Raw genomic sequence first — 19,765 nt, 5'->3', positions numbered from 1 at the left:
CCTAATGTGATCCAAAGATTATCTGCCCTGAAGCTGTGAGAGATAAAAGTTTCTTTATCAGCTGCTAAGGAGACTTTCTGACTTTAACACTTTGTCTTGGATTGATGACTGATCACTCCAAGGCTTTGTTTTCTATAATGAACAAATGGCGTGGGCAATAGCCACCCAAACCCATTGTCCTTATTTTATGATTACTTACTCTCAGTCCTTTAAATACTTGAGACACCACACCTTTTAGTGCATTCCGTTCCACTATACAATGTGACTTTACCACCAGGAAAAGTTTTAACAATTAAATCAGTATAATATGGAAGAGATGATCAGACTCCTGTCCATGATAAGAATTCTTGCCAGACTTGCCAGTTGACTGGTAGATAATCCAGTTTCAAAATTCTTTTTTCCTTAATTTTCTTTTTGGCATCAACTGTCTTCATGTCCTCAGTCAGGTTTCCAAGCAAATGAATTGTAATGGAAAGTTACACATGGGGAGTTGATTTGGGAGTGCTTTTAGCAACAATATCTGAGAGGGAGTGAAAGCATCGGGATTGGAAGAACTTGAACAGCAATGAAATTCTAATAAATCCTTGGCTCAGCCCATGGGGAAACTGGGGCACTGAGATGGCTGTTTTTAGTTGTCCCAGATTGTGAAAAGAAGGCTGGGACTTTGTACTTCTGCACCAACCAGTAGTCATTAGATATGAGCTGCCCTTGGGAAGGGAATGTAAACTTAAGTAAGGTTGGCTCCATTTGACAGAGGAAAATTCCTGGTTGGGGGAATGATTCAGATGTGAGCCATCAGCAGGCAACATCCTAGACATCAGAGAGAATTAGTTTCTTGTTTCTGAATGAAGGTACTAACAGTGGAAATAAAAAAAAAGGGGGTGTATTTGAAATTTATTTAGAAAGTAGAAACAACAGGGCTTAGACACTAGATTTGAGTGATCAGGGAGAGGAAAGAGTATGGAGTGGCAGGAGATTTATAACTTGGGTGACCAAGTTATAAATACCATTCATGAAAAACAAAACACAGTAGGGTTAGTGTTTTTTGTTTTTTACTTTTTTGTAAAAGATAATAGTTACATTTTGGACATTCTGGGTTATTTGTGAAGTATTTAAGAGACTGAAATATTTGGAGATAGGGATTGGGCAATTATGAAAGATTACAACTGGGGAATTGTAGCTATCAATTTAGAGAACATAGTTTGTGATGACTATACATAAAACACATATAATGGAGGAGAAATAAAGGCCAAGGGTAGAATCTGAGACATTTAGAATGCAAATGAAGCCAGGAAAATTGTTCAAACCAAGATCAGTGGTTACCTCCTATTGGTACAGGTAATGAACACTACAGTTCTTGGCTGGCCAAAATGGCTTATCACACTTGTGACATCTGGATGGACTCAGGCCTTCCTATAAACAAGAAGCAGGTACTACATACTAGAGCTTGTGGCCAGAAGATTCATATCATAGACACATTTAAATTATACAAATGTACTGTTCCTTATTTCTTCTCTTCCTGTCATGGACAGTTCATTTCTAAAGCATTAAGTTGGGCAAGGCCTATCAGACCTCATTGCCTGGGGCAGGGAGGAGTCATGGTCATTAAGGGCACAGTACTGAAATCTGATCGAGGCAAGGAGACACCACAAGAAGGCAGCATGGATTGGGGTGTCAGAGACCAAGCAGAGCGAGAAGAGCCTCCATGCTTGGGGCCAGTCCTGCATGGAGTACTAGATACCAAGCAGGGTGAAGACAGTATTCTTGTCATGGAAAATGTTTTCTTTAATAATCACATATTCATAATGTGTATGTGTTAATCATATTTCACTCTCATGTCATATATCATATTCTTGGTAGTTGTCATACATGAAATGTTTTCTTTGCTTGGCTTCTTAGACAGCCTTCCTTCCTGATTCTTCTATTTCCTTCATCTCCCTATTCTACCTACCTTTCTTTAAATGATGGCTTAATGCTCAACCTTCTATTTTCCTCATTCTACCTACTCCCCCTAATTTACAAGTCCTGTATATACCAGTTAAAAAATTCTCTGCATCAGTTTGGAATAAAGATATACTTTAAATTACATATTTATGTTTAAACCCATTAAAAACCTATAGAAGCTTTCTCTACTGATTTTCAGACCTAGATTTTTGAATAGCTATTTTGAGTGTCTTGTTGGGAGGATGTTTCCCAGATTCTCCAACTCATTGTTGTCACCTCCAAACTTCTACTTCTTTATTTTTGCCCTTTTATCCTGTTAGATGGTACCAATCCCCATCTCACTCTCAAAGTCAGAAACTCTGAGAGTTGTAACTTAGTCACTCACACTTAGTCACTCAGCAGGTCCTCTTGATTCTACTTTGTATATGTCTCTTGAACCTTGCCCATTTCTATTTCTCTTCTCCATTTCTATTTCTACACCTCAGTGCAGATTCTTTTAATTTCTTACTGGGATTATTGCAAATGATGTCCTGGCCTCCAATCTTGTTTCCTCCATTTCATTCTCCATACTGCTTCTAGTTACCTTTTCAACTAAAAATGATATCATACCATTCCCCTGCTTAAGATTCTTCAACAGATTCCCATTAACTAAACCAAACACCCAAACTTCCTAGCATTGCCTGCATGATTCTTTGTCCTCTCAGCCTTCAAGATCTCACACTCTACTCCAATAACACTACGTTTGGATTTCAGTATGTTGACCTGAAACAGGTTTTTACTGAGGTATATCTGAGTTCTGCCAGGAGATTTTAAAGATAATTAATTTTACTTACTTATAAGAAAATTTTCCCTTGGAACACATGTGAAATGTGAAAAGTACACAGAACATTTTATATCCTGTAGTCAATGAGCACCTAAAATAATCAGAATTGTAGTCTAGGAGCAGGAGATGAAATAAACTACAATGACTGCAAACCTACCAATCTCTTGGAATTTAATTTTATGGATTTGAGTCTATAGATAAGAAAAAAAAAACCTTTCAAATCATTTTTATAAAATAAAACAGACAGTTACTTCTGTAGTAAAAAACAGCAGGGAAGAGTAGGAAGATAGGATTGAGGCATCTCCTTAGTCCTCTTGATGGCCTAGATGAATTTTGAAACCCAAAATATCTTTTGAATATTACCTTCTCCTCTGGGATGTGTCCTGCCTTTTAAATTCATGAAATATCTTAAAGTAAAAAAGTAAATGAACCAGTCACATATCCTATAAGCAAGACAGGCAGTCCGTATATTGGAAGTTTGTAACCATTTTACATTATTAAAATTACATTAAAATTCTTGGCCATTATGTGACATTAGCAATATTTCAGTAAAAAAACATTAAGAAGAAAATTAATTCATATCTGAGTCTTTGAACTTATTTTTTCTAATTCTCACCCGAGGACATTTTTTTCATTGCTTTTAGAGAGAGAGAGGAAGGGCAAGAGAGAAACATTGAGGTGAGAGAGAAGCATCGATTGATTACAATAGTCCCTCTATCGCGGTTCACTTATTGCGGCCTCATTGTATCGCAGGATTTTTAAAAATATTATATTTAATTATTTATTGAGGATTGTTCACTGCATCATGGATTTTGCAGTACTTTATACATATGTTGTTGAAGTTATGTAGGTTTAAGAGTGTAGAATATATTTAAGAACATAAGTAGTGTTTATAAAAGTATGGAAAAGATTAATAAGGGAGTGGGAAAGATTATTAAGGGGCTGGGAATGGTTTATAAATGTGTGGAAAGGGTTTATAAAGCCTTAAATATATATATAAATACTAAAATAAATGTAAGGTTCCTACTTCGTGGAATTTTACCTATCGCAGGGGTGCCTAGAACGTAATACCCACAGTAAGTGAGAGAATACTGTACATCCATTATGTGCCCAGATTGTGGATTAAATCTGTTACCTAGGTATGTGCCCTGACTAAGAATCAAACTTACAACCTTTCATTGTATAGGATGATGCTTTAACCAACTGAGCCACACCAACCAGGGCTGAGCTTAGTTTTGGGCCCGTATCTAATATTTGTCAATGTATTGCTATCTGACCAATTCTGCTTATCCAAATATAGGAAGGCCACAGGAAAGTAGAATTTGAGGATTTAAGGGTTACCTCCCCCATCAATTTCTGGGTACATTTTTGCATCTTTGAATTCATTTTTATAAAATTATGTTTATTTTCTTAAGGGGAGGGATATCAGCATACGTTGAAAGCAACTTGCTCGTCAGGACTGTATATTCATTTCACTGTGTCCTTTACAGAACATAGGACATTGCTTTGAGCATAGTAGATGTTCAATAGGTAATAAATACTTGTGCATTCAAGTTTAGTTATATTTCATGTTGTTCTGTAGGAGAGGTTTGACATTTTGAGTTTTGGCTTGTGAAAGCTAATTACTTTATCAGGACATTTCTATTACTTCTATCTCTGTGGTTGCTCAGAAAATAGAACAGCATATTTGGTATTTTTACAATTTCTCTTTAAACCTTACATTAGAATTCACTGACTGTTTTGTCAAAAAAGTTCTGTCTCTCAAAAAGAAAAGTGTATCTACTTCATTGATAAGCTGCATGAAATCAAAGAAATAGAACTAGGAAATAGGATTTGAAGGAGCCCTCTCAAAGAAAATTTCTATTCAAATAGGCGCCCAGATTACCTAAGCAAAGATACTGAAATAGTGCATATACTTACATAACAAGACATAGATGATGATAATTGAGGACCAGTGGTTCAGGAGAATGTGTCTGACCATTCTGTGCCCATAGATACATCCAAGGTGCTGATTAGGCTTCAAAGACAGCCATTCTCCTTTATCTCTTTTTTTTTAACCTTAATTATGCTCCTTCAGCTTGCATTTTCACTGTATTTGAGTAGACAATGACAATCTAAGCACATTTCCACAAAATGTGCAATTTCCATAGGAATTGAAAGTGCACTTGTAAATTTAAAGTTCAGCATCTTGCTGATCATTTGATACTTTATTTCCTATGTGGACTTAAAGTGACCCACTTACTTATGGAGCTGGGAATGAGTATACTAAGACCAAAATTCCCTTCTTATCATTATAAGAAACTGTCCAGTTACTGGGAAAGATAGGATTAAAACTTTTATATCTTTTTGTTCCTTCATTTAAATGACCTCTATGAAAGTGAGTTTTTCTTAAGTTTTATGATCCATACTTTGAAGGAATGTGAAAAGAACAAATCTTATAAAGGTCATTTATTTTTTAAAAATCATGTCTCGGAGAACCTATACAGTAATACAAAATCCTCTAGAAGAGTTGTCTAAGAAAAAATGAGATCTAAACCTTCAAGATTTTCCTGTAAATTATTCCACCTATAAACACAGCCATCACCAACATCTGCTCTTCCATCCTCTTATTACTATGACATATCCAGTTTAAGATAGGAAATACCTATTAACACAAGAAATGTGTACTTTACTTTAAAGTAAATCTAAGGTCCTAAGTATTATTGTCTATAACATGAAACCTAAAATACAGTTATCTTAGACAGAAAATACACTGTAACTTTCCATATAAGACAGGTTACTTCATCGAAGTGTCCAGAGGTCATTGGTTTAATCTAGAAGGTGACTTCTTAACATAGTTCTATGAAGAACATTTGGTTATTCAATAAGCATTTATTCTATACCATGTACCATTTGTAGAAGTGGGTAGAGAGACAGGGAGGTCACATTTAATCAAGGGTGATGACTGGGAGAAAGAGATGATAAATGTGACCCTTGTAGGTTGAGAAATGTTATGTAAATGAAAATAAAGAGGATGATGTGTTAGATGCTATTCCAGTTTTCTATTGCTGCACAAAAAGCCTACCCACACTTAGTGGTTTCAAACAACAATGATCTTTTATTTTGCTGAGTAATTGCAATTTGGTGAGGGGTTAGCTGGGACAGCACATCCCTACTCTAAGTAGTATCAGCTGAGGTGACTTGACTCCCATGGATTGCAATGTGGTACTGGGTATGGGCTGTTTTTCCCATGTGGGCCTATTCATGGTACTGTGGCTTCCTCACAGTGTGGCAGCTGGGATCTATGAGCATGTGTCTGAAGAGACAGGAAGAAGCAGTGGTTGCTTTCTTCTAGCCTAAACCTGATACCTAGAAAAGCATCATTTATGCTGTGCTGCTTGGTTAAGCGGTCACAGGTCTGCTAAGGTTCAAGGGGAAGGCTTTAAACCAACATCTTAATAAACAGAATGAAAAATAATTTAATTTAACCTAATCTTTAATTTACTTCAGTGGGTAAATGGAGGGAATGGTCATAAAAAAATAACTTTGTGGAATTGACAGTCAAATAAAGATCTGATGGGTAAAACAGAGCCTGAGAATAAGGCTCATTCAACATTCACTCACCTCTCAAGAGGTGTTTTTAAAGATGCCAGATATATAAGAATGAATCAGATATTGTATTCGTCTTGATTTTTTTATATCCAAGTGACAGAGTAAGATATGTAAAGGAATAATAAGGCAATGTGGTAAGTTCTCTAAAACATGAGTATATAGGAGTTATAGGATTACAGAAGAAGGAATTATTACATCTGCTGTAACTGCACTGAAATGTCATTTTTTAATATTACCTTTTATCCTTTCTTTTTGATTTGAACTGATCTCATCCAGCACCCTGACTCACCTGCCTCCTCCTCCTTTGCACACCTACTCCCTTAATCATCAAACCCTCAGGACTGTGAGGTTCTGATCAGCATCAAATAATCTTAGGAACAAAGCCTTAGGACTGTTGGTCACAGAGACAGAGTTTCCGTCAAACTAGAGATAACATCTAAGTCTCAGTTGTGTTTCAGCTCCGGAATGACCCCACTGACCACATCCTTGCAAAACCATATGACTTACATCAGGACCAGGTGCAATGTCCAACTACTCCCAACCCTAGAACTGACCATTCTATGGAAACCATAATCCTGATCATGGCTGTAACTCACTTAGTCACCATCATTAATGATTTTTCCACTATATAAGCATTAGCTCACCTGTGACTTCAGGCATAATAAACCCTTACTTTCTTGGCTGCAAACTCCTGTTCATGTATTATCGGGCTTTAATGTGCTCAGGCAAATGGACACCTTTAGTCTGGTAACACTGCTTGGAGAATTCAGAGATATCTTCTCAGGGAAGGTGAAGTATGAGTTACTATTTGAAAGACAAGTCTAGCAGGTGGTAGGAAAGAGAGAAAGTGAGGGATGTGGGAGATACAGGCAAGGCACAAGTATCTGCAGGGAACAAGGAGGTACAGGAGAAAACGACAACTGCAAGAAGATGAAAATGGTTTGGTTGATGGCTCAGTTGTGAAGAGTGGCTGAAGCTGAGGCCAACAATTGTGGGTGTATCTAGACCCTGAAGGACCTTCAGTGTGCTGTGTGGTATGCCTTCTGAAGAGTTAGGAGTTTATCTTGCAGGTTAATGAAAAGCCACATGAGGTTCCAGTTCTAGTTATATTTTGTTGCTGAAATGAGTAAGGCTAATAGAATTATATCTAAGCACATAAAATGTCCAAATTTCCTTTAAAAAAAAATTAAATGCTCAGTTGAGACCACAGTGATTGAGTCTGGTACCATGACTTTCTCAGTGTGACCTTGGGTAAGTTATTTAATTGCTCTGTGTCTCCATTTCCATCTCTGTAAGATAGGAATAGTAGTAGTCCCTCTTCTCATGGATTTGTCATGAGAACTTAAGAAAATGATTTTATGCAAGCATTTAGATAGAACAGCAGTTTGCATTTAGTAAACACTCTGCTTTTATTATTTCTCTGCAGTGCTAGTTTCCCTTCCTGAGGCTGTGCCGTGCGCACCTCCTGACCCCTCCTCTGAGTGAAGGCAGAGCCGTGGAGTGCCCACACTGCGGAAACTGTCACCCCATGCTCCTGGAGTTAAAATTTTCCATTGAAAACAGTCAATTATAAATATAAATTAGAACATTTATCTATCTCTACCACATTTAACATAAACAAAGATATTGTTTTGCCCTTTAGTAAACCTTCTGGGATGAATTATATTCTTTCAAACACCAAGTCAATTTAGGCACAGCTGGTAGAAGAGACAAAGAAATAATAAAAATAAAAACCTGTTTTTTTCCCCTCATTCTGCCCTCTGAATACTGCTCCCTACACCTAAGGCACATCCTACCATTTTCTGCTTTCCTCTCTGCCACTTCCCCAGATGTCTTCTTTTTCTTCTTCCGACACATGCATTTCCATTTTTTATATCTAGTTAAAGAAAATATATTAATAAGTTTAATTTTTAAAAATGCCCACTGGCCCTATAGTTAATTTCTAATTGACAGCCACTATTTTAACTTGAAGCTAAACTCTCTCTCAGTTGCCAAGTGGCGCTTGGAACAAGAAGAAATTTTCTTCTGAAGATTAAACCTAAAAATGGCATTAAAAATGCATTTTAACCCAACCATTTCAAGGAAATGGTGATCAGTAGAGTGAACATTTGGCTTGCTCACTGGCCATTGTTAGTGACCAGAAAGGACTGGAAAAGAATCTGTGATATTTCTTGTCCAACAGCCTCCAGCACACTTTTGTGCCCAAGTGGACGACACACATGCCAGAAGGTTGTTGTGCATCCAGCGGCCAGATCAGAGCTCCTCCTTGGAAAGCATGGCTTTTCGTTGTTTTCTCTGTGTTGGCACATGTACCTACATGCATGCAGTTGCGCATCTCTAAGAACCCATGTGTCCATGCATGCATTTTCTTGTCTACAAGAGCCCATGTGCACACGTGTACAGTTTCCATCTCCCAGAGCCCATGCATCCACACATCCATTATTTTGTCTATAAGAGCCTGTGTATGTATGTGCCGTTTCTCCTCTCTAGAAGCCTGACGCCTCCTGACCCTGTGGCAGCAGATCAGGATGATTAGCTAGTAGCAGTGCTTTGTGGAGTATACAATATGCCTCTCTCCAGCAGGAGACGGTGTTGGGAGGGGGAAAGGCATTAAAAGCCAGTTTCATTAATATGAAGATTCAACACCCCAATTTCTATCCCACTTTTGGAAATTAGAGGCTCTATATGGTGTTGTTATTGTTACTCAACATTCATTGAATGCCAACTGTGAAGTATGCACTGAATGGAATATTAAGAAGCTATAATCATTACCCAGTGGGTCAGCAATTTTAATAAAGCAACACAATAAGCAAAGGGAGGATGGGACTGGCTCACACCTACAGAAGGTAGTGGCTTCTGACTTATCTTTTCTCTATGAGTGCATGGATTTTTCAGACTGTTCTCCTTCCACCATCCCTCAGTGTTCATGCCCTCCAACATCATCCCTCCTTGTATATCAGCCATAACAAACAAGTGCTTCATGGGAAAGTGGAAACTATTCAATGCTGCTGGGTCCTGAAGTGCTGACATTGGCTTTCTAGGGAACACATTCTGTATTGATAAATGTCAGGACCCAAAGAACAAATTTAATTCCAGACAAGTCCAAATTTGACTTCCCCAGATAATGATAACATCCAAGTTCACTGAAAAGTGTGCGGATGGAGTCTAATGATAAGAGTGTGGGTGTTTTATAGTCTTGGAAAGATTCAAAGCAGTATATTCATTGCTCATCATTAGCCACTTTAGACATTTTTACTGTTGTTTGTCTTTAGTTGAATCTCCCTTCATGTTTGATTTGTTTACTTGAATTTGAGATATATGTTCAAGCAGAAATGGAACATTCATTTAATGCAAAGCAAATAGACTCCTTGTGTTTATTATTTAGATCAATAAAAGGACATCCTATGCACTCTTTGCCAAAGGGCACAAGTACAAATTTTAAAACACTGGAGTCAGCAGCATTACAAAAATTTCATTTTAAAAGCAATTTCCTCAAAATAGCCCCATCTCAAGGATCACCAGTTTGGAAAGTGATATCTGGTGTTTTGCAGGTCCCTTGACCAAGGCTCCACCTACCAAAACTGAAAAGGAATTCCATAAGCAAGTGAAAATGGATGATATAAAATAAGAATGGTTGAATGTAAATATTTACTATGTGTTAGAAATCTTGGAACTAGGCTCTATTATGTCTTGCAACATGGCTTTCCACAGTGTTAGCGTATAGAACATATGGCTTCCTGAGGCTGGTCTGTAGATTACTAATGGTGGTGGTGGTGACAGTGGGAACCTCCAAGTTGTGCTGAACCAGCTTAGTAAATGTTGAAAGCATGAAAAATTAACATAGCAGAGCATTATATCTGAAACAAACTAAAAGGTAGCCAACATTTTGCACAAAGAATTCCCACAGGAAAGTTGAATTATGGTCACACGTTTCCCTTTACCACACCTCAGGCACAGCAATCACACCCAGGAGTTACACGGAATGCCTTCACGGGTGACCCACTCCACACCTAACATTTTCAGTTCCAAGCTCGTCTTCAGTCACTTACCTCCTTGGCCATACCATGTCTCCCTTCTTCTGACTTAAAATAGAGTTCTACAGAACCATTTCTTCACCCAGAACTGCTTCATCCCCAAAACCAGATATGTAGATTTCTCTCCTTTCAGTTTGTTCACTCCTTACTTTATGAAGGCAGTGGGCCTCGGCCTCTTCAAATGTTCTGTTCCTTTGACTCTTGCTATTCTCCCAAACTGCTCATCTCCAAAGCTACTCACTCTGTGGATGTTTCTCCAACCACATTTAAAAATGCCTAAGATTCTCTCAACTAAAAAAGAAAAAAAAAAAAAAATCCTGTCAATCTTATGCCCCTCCACAGGTATTAGCACATTTTCTCCCTTCCCAACTTGGTGTCTTCAAAGAGCTGTCTTCATGCAAAGTTTCTACATTCTCACATCTTTAATCCATAGTCATAACCTCACTGGAATTGTTCTGGCCATTTTGGTGACTAATGAAAGGTCTATACCTTATACCGATGGCTCTACTGGTACATTTAGCAGCTTCATCATCATCCATGGGGGCAGTTAGCAGCCCCTAATAAAAAGAGACTTGACTATATATACACTGAGGCCTCTGGAAGGCACTGTCCTGGACAGATGGCCTTCCTTATATAGTCCATTCCACTCACCAGCCCAATTGGTTTTAGACCAGCTCTATCCTACTGCTGTGCTGGGTCTTCACAGAGTCTTACAATATTCATTTTAACCCCTTAGCATTTAATACACATTGATCCTTCTCAAAAGTTTCCTCCCTTAGATCCCATTGATGCCTTTTAGTTTTGGTTTCCTTCATTCTTCCCTGGTTGTATTTCCTTATGAGGATAACTTCTAAAAGTAACATGCAAAAACAAATAAACAAACAAAAAACTTGCATACAGTAAAATGTTACCTTTGATAAATTCTGAAATTGCCAATTAAATGTAAATGTGTCCAGTTCTTCACACTATAAGAGGCATGTAAGAATTGAAACCTTCTGAAAGAATAATCATGTCATTCATCTCATGCTCAGTTAAGGCTAAATCTATTTAGTGGAATCATCTGTACTATTTATATTACTGACCCTCTTTTTTTTTTCCTATTTAAAGAGTACAATTTTATATTTTTATTTTAATTCAAATAATCTCAAACTTATAGAGAAGTTGCAATTATAAGAAATTTTTTCCTTAAATGATTGGAGAGTGAGTTGCCCACATGATACCCCATCATCCTAATGCTTTAGTGTGTTTTTCTACAATCTAAGCATTCTCCTATAAAACCATAATATGCTTATCAATATTAGGAAATTGGGGGAGCATCATATTTTAGTCTGTGAGGGTATTACAGTTTCTCCATATAGTTAGTTATATATAAGCCCTGGTTGGAAACCAAAATTCTAGCAGGATACAGAAAGCTACTGACCAGTCAGTGATAAGAACCATCATAATTCATCATAGCTGGAGGTACAGCCAAGACTTAAAGGATGAAAACTGATTCCACACAAACTAATGAAAATTAAATTGACTTAAATACTAAAAAAATAGCTGTCATTGTGATCCTAGGCACTGGCTTCCCATATATTGGTCATTTTTTTTTTAGTGCTTTATAAGCATTATCAAAGATTTCACCAGGTTTTGCTATTTTGGGCCATTTTCTGAGATAAAAATTTCAAGATTGTCATTCCTCTTTTAATTAGTTATGCCTGCTCTGCTTATTTGGCCAATGAACCCACATTTAAAATTTTTGTCTTTAAATTGAGCTCTTTAAGTTAGTAGTTCTTAGCTACACTGAATATCTGAGACATTTTTTGTTTTTATAACTTGGAGGTGGCCTGCTACACGCTCCCAGTGGGTAGAGAAACAGATGTTGCTATGCATCCAATGTACAGAACAGTCCTCCACAAACAGAGTTATTCAGTCCCTATATCAAGTGCTGAGGTAGAGAAAGCTTGCTCTATAGCAAAATGGCTCAAACTGAAGATGTTTCAACATTAATTCAACATATTGATAATTTAAAAACTTCTCCAGCACATTTTCAAAGTAAATTTTACTTCTTTCTAAATTAGTTATTTAAAAATTTTGTTTAGAGTTCAGGTTTCATATAGCTTATGTTGGCCACATTTCATAGGTGGGGCCCATATTGAAGAGTAGAAATCTACATTCAGCTTCAATAAGACTTAATATGACATATTTATTTTTGGTCTAAGTGAAAAAATTGGTGTAGGTATTCAAATCAAGGGTGAAGCCAACCTTCAAAAGTAGACTGTACTTCTTCTATTGAGAAAATTTCTCAGTTTGTACATGCACAGGAAACAAAAGAACAGAATGGGTTGAGACATTGCCACTCATAAAGTCTATCAAACTGCTATGTTTCTGTCAAGACAAGACCCCAGACATCCTAAACAAATATTTCACCATGGAATGTTAGTTATTAGCAACTATATCCTGTTGCTAGGCAAGTTAAAATCAACTCTGAGAGTGAATGAGCAGCTTCCAGTCACAAGAGGCATGGTGATGAATGATGTACAGCTGCCCATGACCTGTGGAGCATATTTCAGCAGCCACTGGTTTGTTCCTGCATAGGTGAGGGGAATAGGTTTGTTCAAGGTCCCCATTTGATTACACTCACCCACGCTTTCAAAGATGAGCTGGCTTTGAAGACATCAAAGGTTGCACATAAAGTCTTCTGCTCGATGAAACTAAATTTGACTGCTGAATTTAACACAATAATAAGAAATGATTTTTCCTTTATCAAGTAGCTAAGATATATATATTTAAAATAGGGAAAAACTCGAGTCAACATGAAAACGAGTAAGAAACTTCACCCACAGCACTATAGCTACTAAGGCAAACAGATTTGGATGAGTAACAATAGTTTAACTGGGGAAAATAATATTTTAATAGCAGGGTCTAAGCTGAAAGTAAGCCTGTACTATACAATACTATCTATCTTATTGTTACTAATGGGAGAGTTATTTTGAAGCAACATGATATACTGGGCCAGACTGTCCAAGGGATGATCTAACTAACAACTGTCTCTGCTCACCTCCATCATGAAACCTAGGCTTTAGCAAAACAGAGTAATAAATTTCCCAGGCAGAATACACCACATGCTATCAACCCAATTTATTCTTTAGAATGCATCTTATTAAGTGAACTAAAATGTGAATTCCAAAGAAACATAATCACTTCCTCCATGAAGTAGTCCCTGAGTATCCAAGGTAGTCATTCTTTCTTTTACATTCCGATATACAGTAGTCCCTCTCTATATCATGGTTCACTTATCATGGCCTCACTGTATCGTGGGATTTTTAAAAGTATTATATTTAATTATGTATCATGGATTTTTTGCTATATCACAGGATTTTGTGTTACTGTATATGTATGTTGTTAAAGTTATGTAGGTTTAAGAGTGTAGAATATGTTTAAGCACATAAGTAGTGTTTATAAAAGTGTGGCAAAGGTTAATAAGGGAGTGGGAAAGGTTAAGAAGGGACTGGAAATGGTTTATAAGTGTGTGGAAAGGGTTTATAAAGCCTTAAAATATATATAAATACTAAAATAAAAGTAAGGTTCCTACTTTGAGGATTTTCATCTATAGTGGGGGAGGGGTTCTGGAATGTAATACCCACGATAATTGAGGGAGTACTGTAGTTTAGCTCTAGTGTAACTTACTATAATGCATATATCTGAATTTTATGGGGAAATTTTAATTTTAAATACTTTAACCCAGGAGTCATAGTTTTGGGTTCCATAAATATGGTCATCATTTTATCTATTTGCATAATAGGGTCCCTCTATAACATAGATTGTCTCCCTCCATCTTTGTATTACCAGTCCCTCAACTACATCTGGACACAGAGCTCTTGTTGAAGATATGTTTGCTGAATATATTAGTAAATAGAAGAGTATATAATTATTTATAACACTTATCAAGTTTCTGTGATATTCTTTCAAAATGTTTCACATATTATATTTCTTTATTTAACATTGAGATGATGATGAAGGGCTGGAGAGAGGGACCTAGCTATTTCTTGTATTGCTGATAGTCAATTAGTAGCACTTATTTTGCCTGCTGTGTTCATCAATGTCCTGGGTACTCTATGTAGGGTAAATATTAGGTAAACACATCAAAATGTAAAGTTTGTTTTTAATGCCCTGCTTTACTATTTTATGGCACTTAAATAGAGAAAAAATTTGTATTTTTATTTGTGAATTATAGGTGTGTAAATTGGAACAATTATAAGTTTATGATATACCCTCATCATTGACACAGGTGTGATATATTTTCAGTTATTTGGATACAATAATTATTTTCAGTATGTGAAAACATCCATGAGCCCATCACAGAAAACCAAGGTAGGACCTGACAATAACGTACATGTTATCATTTAGTTCCCTCCAATCCTATCCCCTTGCCTCCCTACCACCACCTGAAGGAGGTGTCATCCTGAATCTGTTTTATTATTTCCCTGCTTCCCTTTCTATATAGTGTTTCATCTCATGCCATAGATATATTTTTTTAGTTGTTGTTAACTTTATGTAAAAGGTGTCATGTTTTTGCACTAGTTCATCCCTTCGGCTTCTATTGATACATGTATGTGCTGTTTCTAAGTTCTTGCTATTTTGAACAGTGCTGCTGTGAATATTCCTGAGCATGGCTCCCATGGGCTCAAGGGCATGGCTCATGGGCAAGGAGTAGAGTTGCTAGTTTCTAAGGTATACAAATGTTCAGCTTTGGCATATAACATCATTCTATTTCCAAAGCTTTGGCATATAACATCATTCTATTTCCAAAGCAGTGTCACCAATTCAGAAGTAAATTGAGAATATATGAGATTGTGTGGATCCATAATCCCTCAACATGGAGAAATAGGTATGTCATCAAGCACCTTCATCTTAATATAAGAATGAAGGAAAAGCAAGAAATGAACTCCAGATATTCTTTTCTTATATTTCCGCCATCTTCGCCTTGCTGCTCCTTGCTCTAGGCCAATGCTGCATCTCTCCCACACCAGTTCAAAACTGCCCCTCCTGTGGGTTTCTCGCAGTTGTGTTACATTCTTGGTGTGTTCCTCACCTTCATCTTGAAGAAGGGAGGCAGTCATTCTGCTACTTTATTATTTTTGCATGTTATGATAAATATTTTCAGCCTCACTTAAGCAATGAAAGATCTAAACATTAAAAAATAAAGCACCATTTTCATCTACTACTTTGTCATGCTTTCTTTTAAAATAAGAATTCCAAAATTTAACAAAGATTTGATGAAACGGGTACCTGTTGGTGAGATCTAAGGAGATATATATTTTGAAATATGTATCAAATATCTTGCAATGCATAAATTTTTTATACAGTGCTTCCACATTTTTGCTTAACTGCAAAAATATCTATTGCTGTATTATTTATGATAATTAAAAATGGAAAGCAACTTAAAATTTTAACACTTGGAGATTTATTACCTCCTTATGGTATGTCCCCAAAATGGAATATTTTGCAGCCATTTAAAAGAATTTTTAAAGGCCATATATAAAATATATTGTACATTAAAATATTAAGTGTTTATATCTGGGTTATGAAATTATGAATGATTTAATTCTTTTTACTTACCTGAGTTGGCTAAGTATTCTCTAGTGAATATGTATTATTATATTGTTTTTAATAAATTACCTGCTGTACATTATTCATTCTTAAAACCCTCCTGCTACAGCTGACAGAATTGATATAATCAACTACTTGAGGTAAAATGCTTGTGGGTTAGCCCTCCAGAATCTGGCATTTTTACTGGTACTTTTACTGTCTTGACAAAAAAGAAAGAAAAAGAAAAAAAGAAAGAAAGAAAGAGAAAAGGAAAAAGGAAGAAAGGAAGGCAGGAAAGAGGAGAGAGGGAGGGAGGGAGGGAGGGAGGGAGGGAGAGAGAGAGAGAGAGAGAGAGGGAGGGAGAGAGAGAGAGAGAGAGAGAGAGAGGAGAGAGAGGGAGGGAGGGAGAGAGAGAGAGAGAGAGAGAGAGAGAGAGAGAGAGAGAGAGAGAGAGAGAGAGAGAGAGAAAGAAAGAAAGAAAGAAAAAGAAAGAAAGAAAGAAAAAGAAAGAAAGAAAAAGAAAGAAAGAAAGAAAAAGAAAGAAAGAAAAAGAAAGAAAGAAAGAAAAAGAAAGAAAGAAAAAAGAAAGAAAGAAAGAAAAAGAAAGAAAGAAAAAGAAAGAAAGAAAGAAAAAGAAAGAAAGAAAAAGAAAGAAAGAAAGAAAAAGAAAGAAAGAAAGAAAGAAAGAAAGAAAAAGAAAGAAAGAAAGAAAGGAAAAGACTCTGAAAATGGTAGAGAGCTTTCAGAAATAGAATAATCCTCACATCTCTGAATCATTTCATACTTCATGTACTATCTTTCCATTCTGGAGAGGTGACACACATACACCCACTCTCTCTCCAAATAGATTAAACATACCTACCTAGGAAGGGGGCATTTAGTCATCACCTTTCTTTTGTGTTATAGCAGAGGTTATGAAACAGAATTCTTTGGAAGGCATCAGAATGTTCACAAACTACTAAAATTATAGGTTAACTAATTATGTTGGACTGTAACAATATTGTTTCATCTTATACCTTAAATATATCACTTTTCACTAATAATTTTAGTTTTTTTCAAAGAAGATAATTTGGGACAATTGGGGAAGAATCTATATTAGCTAATTCAATCAGTCACCTGCTTTGATATATCTATGATAGATCAATGCAATGTATTATGCATTTGTTTCCTTTCATAGAAATATAGCTGAATCCAAATCTAGAGAGGCAATAAAACTCTTAATTAAAATATCTGAGAGGTGCAGAGAGGTTGGTTCACCCAGGGTTCTTTCCCTCCACAGCTCCCGCCCTCAGTCAGATCCTGATCATTTCTGGATGGGGCAGCTTCAGTGAATGCTTTAGGACCTACCTGCAGCTAGTCTTGTTATCCCACACTTTGTCTTTTATAAGCCAACCAGATTTATCCTTCAGAAATGCAACTTTGATCACATTATTCCTTTGTTTCAAAATGTTTAACAACCACCCAGGACCTTAGGATAATATGCAAAATGGCTCAATTTGTTTTATAAAAGTTGGCCTCCAAGGTTTCACTTGGCTTTCATTCCCCGCTGTCAAGTTGCCCTGCCCTGTCCATACTACTCTTCCTGTTAGTCCCCAAAGTATACCTTGCTCTCTTATCACTTTCTGACTAGCGATGGCCAGTGTGATGAGAGTTATGGCTGAGATACATGTCAGCCCATGAGAGTAAAGAGAAGGGAGATCTATGACTATATATGAAGAAGCTGAAAAACGATCAGAAAGCAGTAACACTTGACACTCTCTTAAGGATTCTGTAAAGACTGCACCTAGTTCAGTGCTAACATTTTAATTTAAAGAATCTCATGCTGAAAATTAAATAACATGTATTTCAAGCTTCTTTTTTTAAATATAACTTAAGGAATTCAGGTCAGGGCCATTGTGAATACTTTCATCCATTAGACATTTAACAAATGTTTAGCAAGTGCTGCTAATATGTCAGATGTTCTTATAGGTCCTGGAGATAATATAACATTGAACAAGAAGTAGTCCCTGACCTCACATCTAACATTCCAGGGTAGAGACTAACAATAAATAAAGAAATGAATAGTTATATAGCATAAGTCAAATAGTGAAATTGTTACAAAATAAAATAAAACAGGGTAATGGAAGTAATAAAATAGTGTGTGAGAAGAGTTGCTATTTTAGACAGTTGTCAGGGAAGGGTAACTCTTAGAGGTCACATTTGAAGGGAGACCTGAATGAAGAGAAGGACAGAGCCCTGCACCTGTTTGGGAAGAGTGTTCAAGACCAAGGGACCTGCAGCTAATTGGAGCCTCACATACTCAGCAGACAAAAGACACCAAGGAGGACAGGGAGTGAAAGGGAGGGTGGTGGCTGGGATCTGATCATCTAGGAGCATGCAGGCCCGGGTAAAGACTTTAGATTTTATTTAAGAATGTTGGAAAGCAGTGGAGCATTTTAAAAAGGAGTGTGCCTTGATATGACCACTTATCAGTTTATAAATGGCAAACCTGATGGTAGAACTAGGAGGAATGTTTGCATATATTTTCCTGGCATATTTAGGAATGCACCTCTTTCACTCTCAAAGGTGCACTGGTATGGACTGGAAATTATATGGTCACCTTGACTACCACCCAAGCTCCCGTTTCTCTGGCTAGTGTTTTTTCTACTATACTGTGTAGTGTATATTAATCTATTTGGCACCAAAATTTCAATCCAGTTTTTTTCTTTTTTCTTTTCTTAATGAGAGGATTCATTTTGAAGTATATAATGTAAAACCAGGCAGACAAGCCATAACTTACAGGAAAATGGAGAATTAAGATATGAGATCTACTTTGTCAAGAGTAGAACTTTCAACTGACTTGGATGGGATGCATCTGTTCTGTAAAGTGTGAGGCATTGACTTGAGAAGCAGATTGATCTTACGTGCCCCTTGGTCAGACCTTTCCTGTGCCATCATGCCTTCCATGGAGGCTTCAACCGGCTGGAATCTGCCTGTAAGAGATCATGATTACGATTTTCAGAAAGAGAATTTAGGGTTCGTCTGAGTGTAGGGACAACATCTAATGCGTTGTTTATCCCCTAGAGCCAGGCACTTTGCTAGGCTCATAACAGAGCCTCACTCAGTATTTTTTAACAAATAAGTAAACTTGAATAATATCAGACCCTGGAATTTAAGGATACCGAGAAGGCATTTAATACGAATTTTATTAGATTGACAGTATGATAACTGGAGGGTTAATATGTAATATAAAATATCTTTTTGATTCCATCATTTTAATGAAGTGTGACTTCCATAACATTGTTTTGTACCTGGTATTTTTTTTCTTAAATGTGATTAATCTTTTAATTAATGATTGATAACAGTTAATGAACCACATTTCTTAGAAATAAAGTTAACTGATAAAGTTACACAGTTACTCAGAGGTGGCATTTTGTTATGTGAAATTATTATAACACCGTGATTTCTATTCTTATTGTTATATGTATGTGTCCACATTCAATTGTTAGCCATATTAAGTGAAATAGTAGTATACAGAGACAACTGAATTGTAGTTTATGATATAGTCAAAAATTTAGTCAAACGTTAAATATAACAATAGCCATGAGTTTTTATAGTCTTTTAAGTACAATTGTGTTTTCTTACGTTACCAATCCCTGTCTATTCTTAGCCTGTAAACTTTCCTCTAGGGTTGTTAGAAAGAAAGGGGGTTTCTCAGATGAAGTATCATACCTCAGTTTTACAGAACCAGTTGCAGCTTAACACACCACTGTAGTTTTCTTTCTGCTTCACTAGTTTTTCTTCATTAATGTTGCTAACA

Source organism: Furipterus horrens, unplaced genomic scaffold (genome assembly GCF_987537825.1).
Source record: "Furipterus horrens unplaced genomic scaffold, mFurHor1.1.pri manual_scaffold_3, whole genome shotgun sequence".
Lineage (NCBI taxonomy): Eukaryota > Metazoa > Chordata > Mammalia > Chiroptera > Furipteridae > Furipterus > Furipterus horrens.
The sequence above is the reverse complement of the archived record's forward strand: the minus strand, read 5'-3'. Positions refer to the sequence as shown.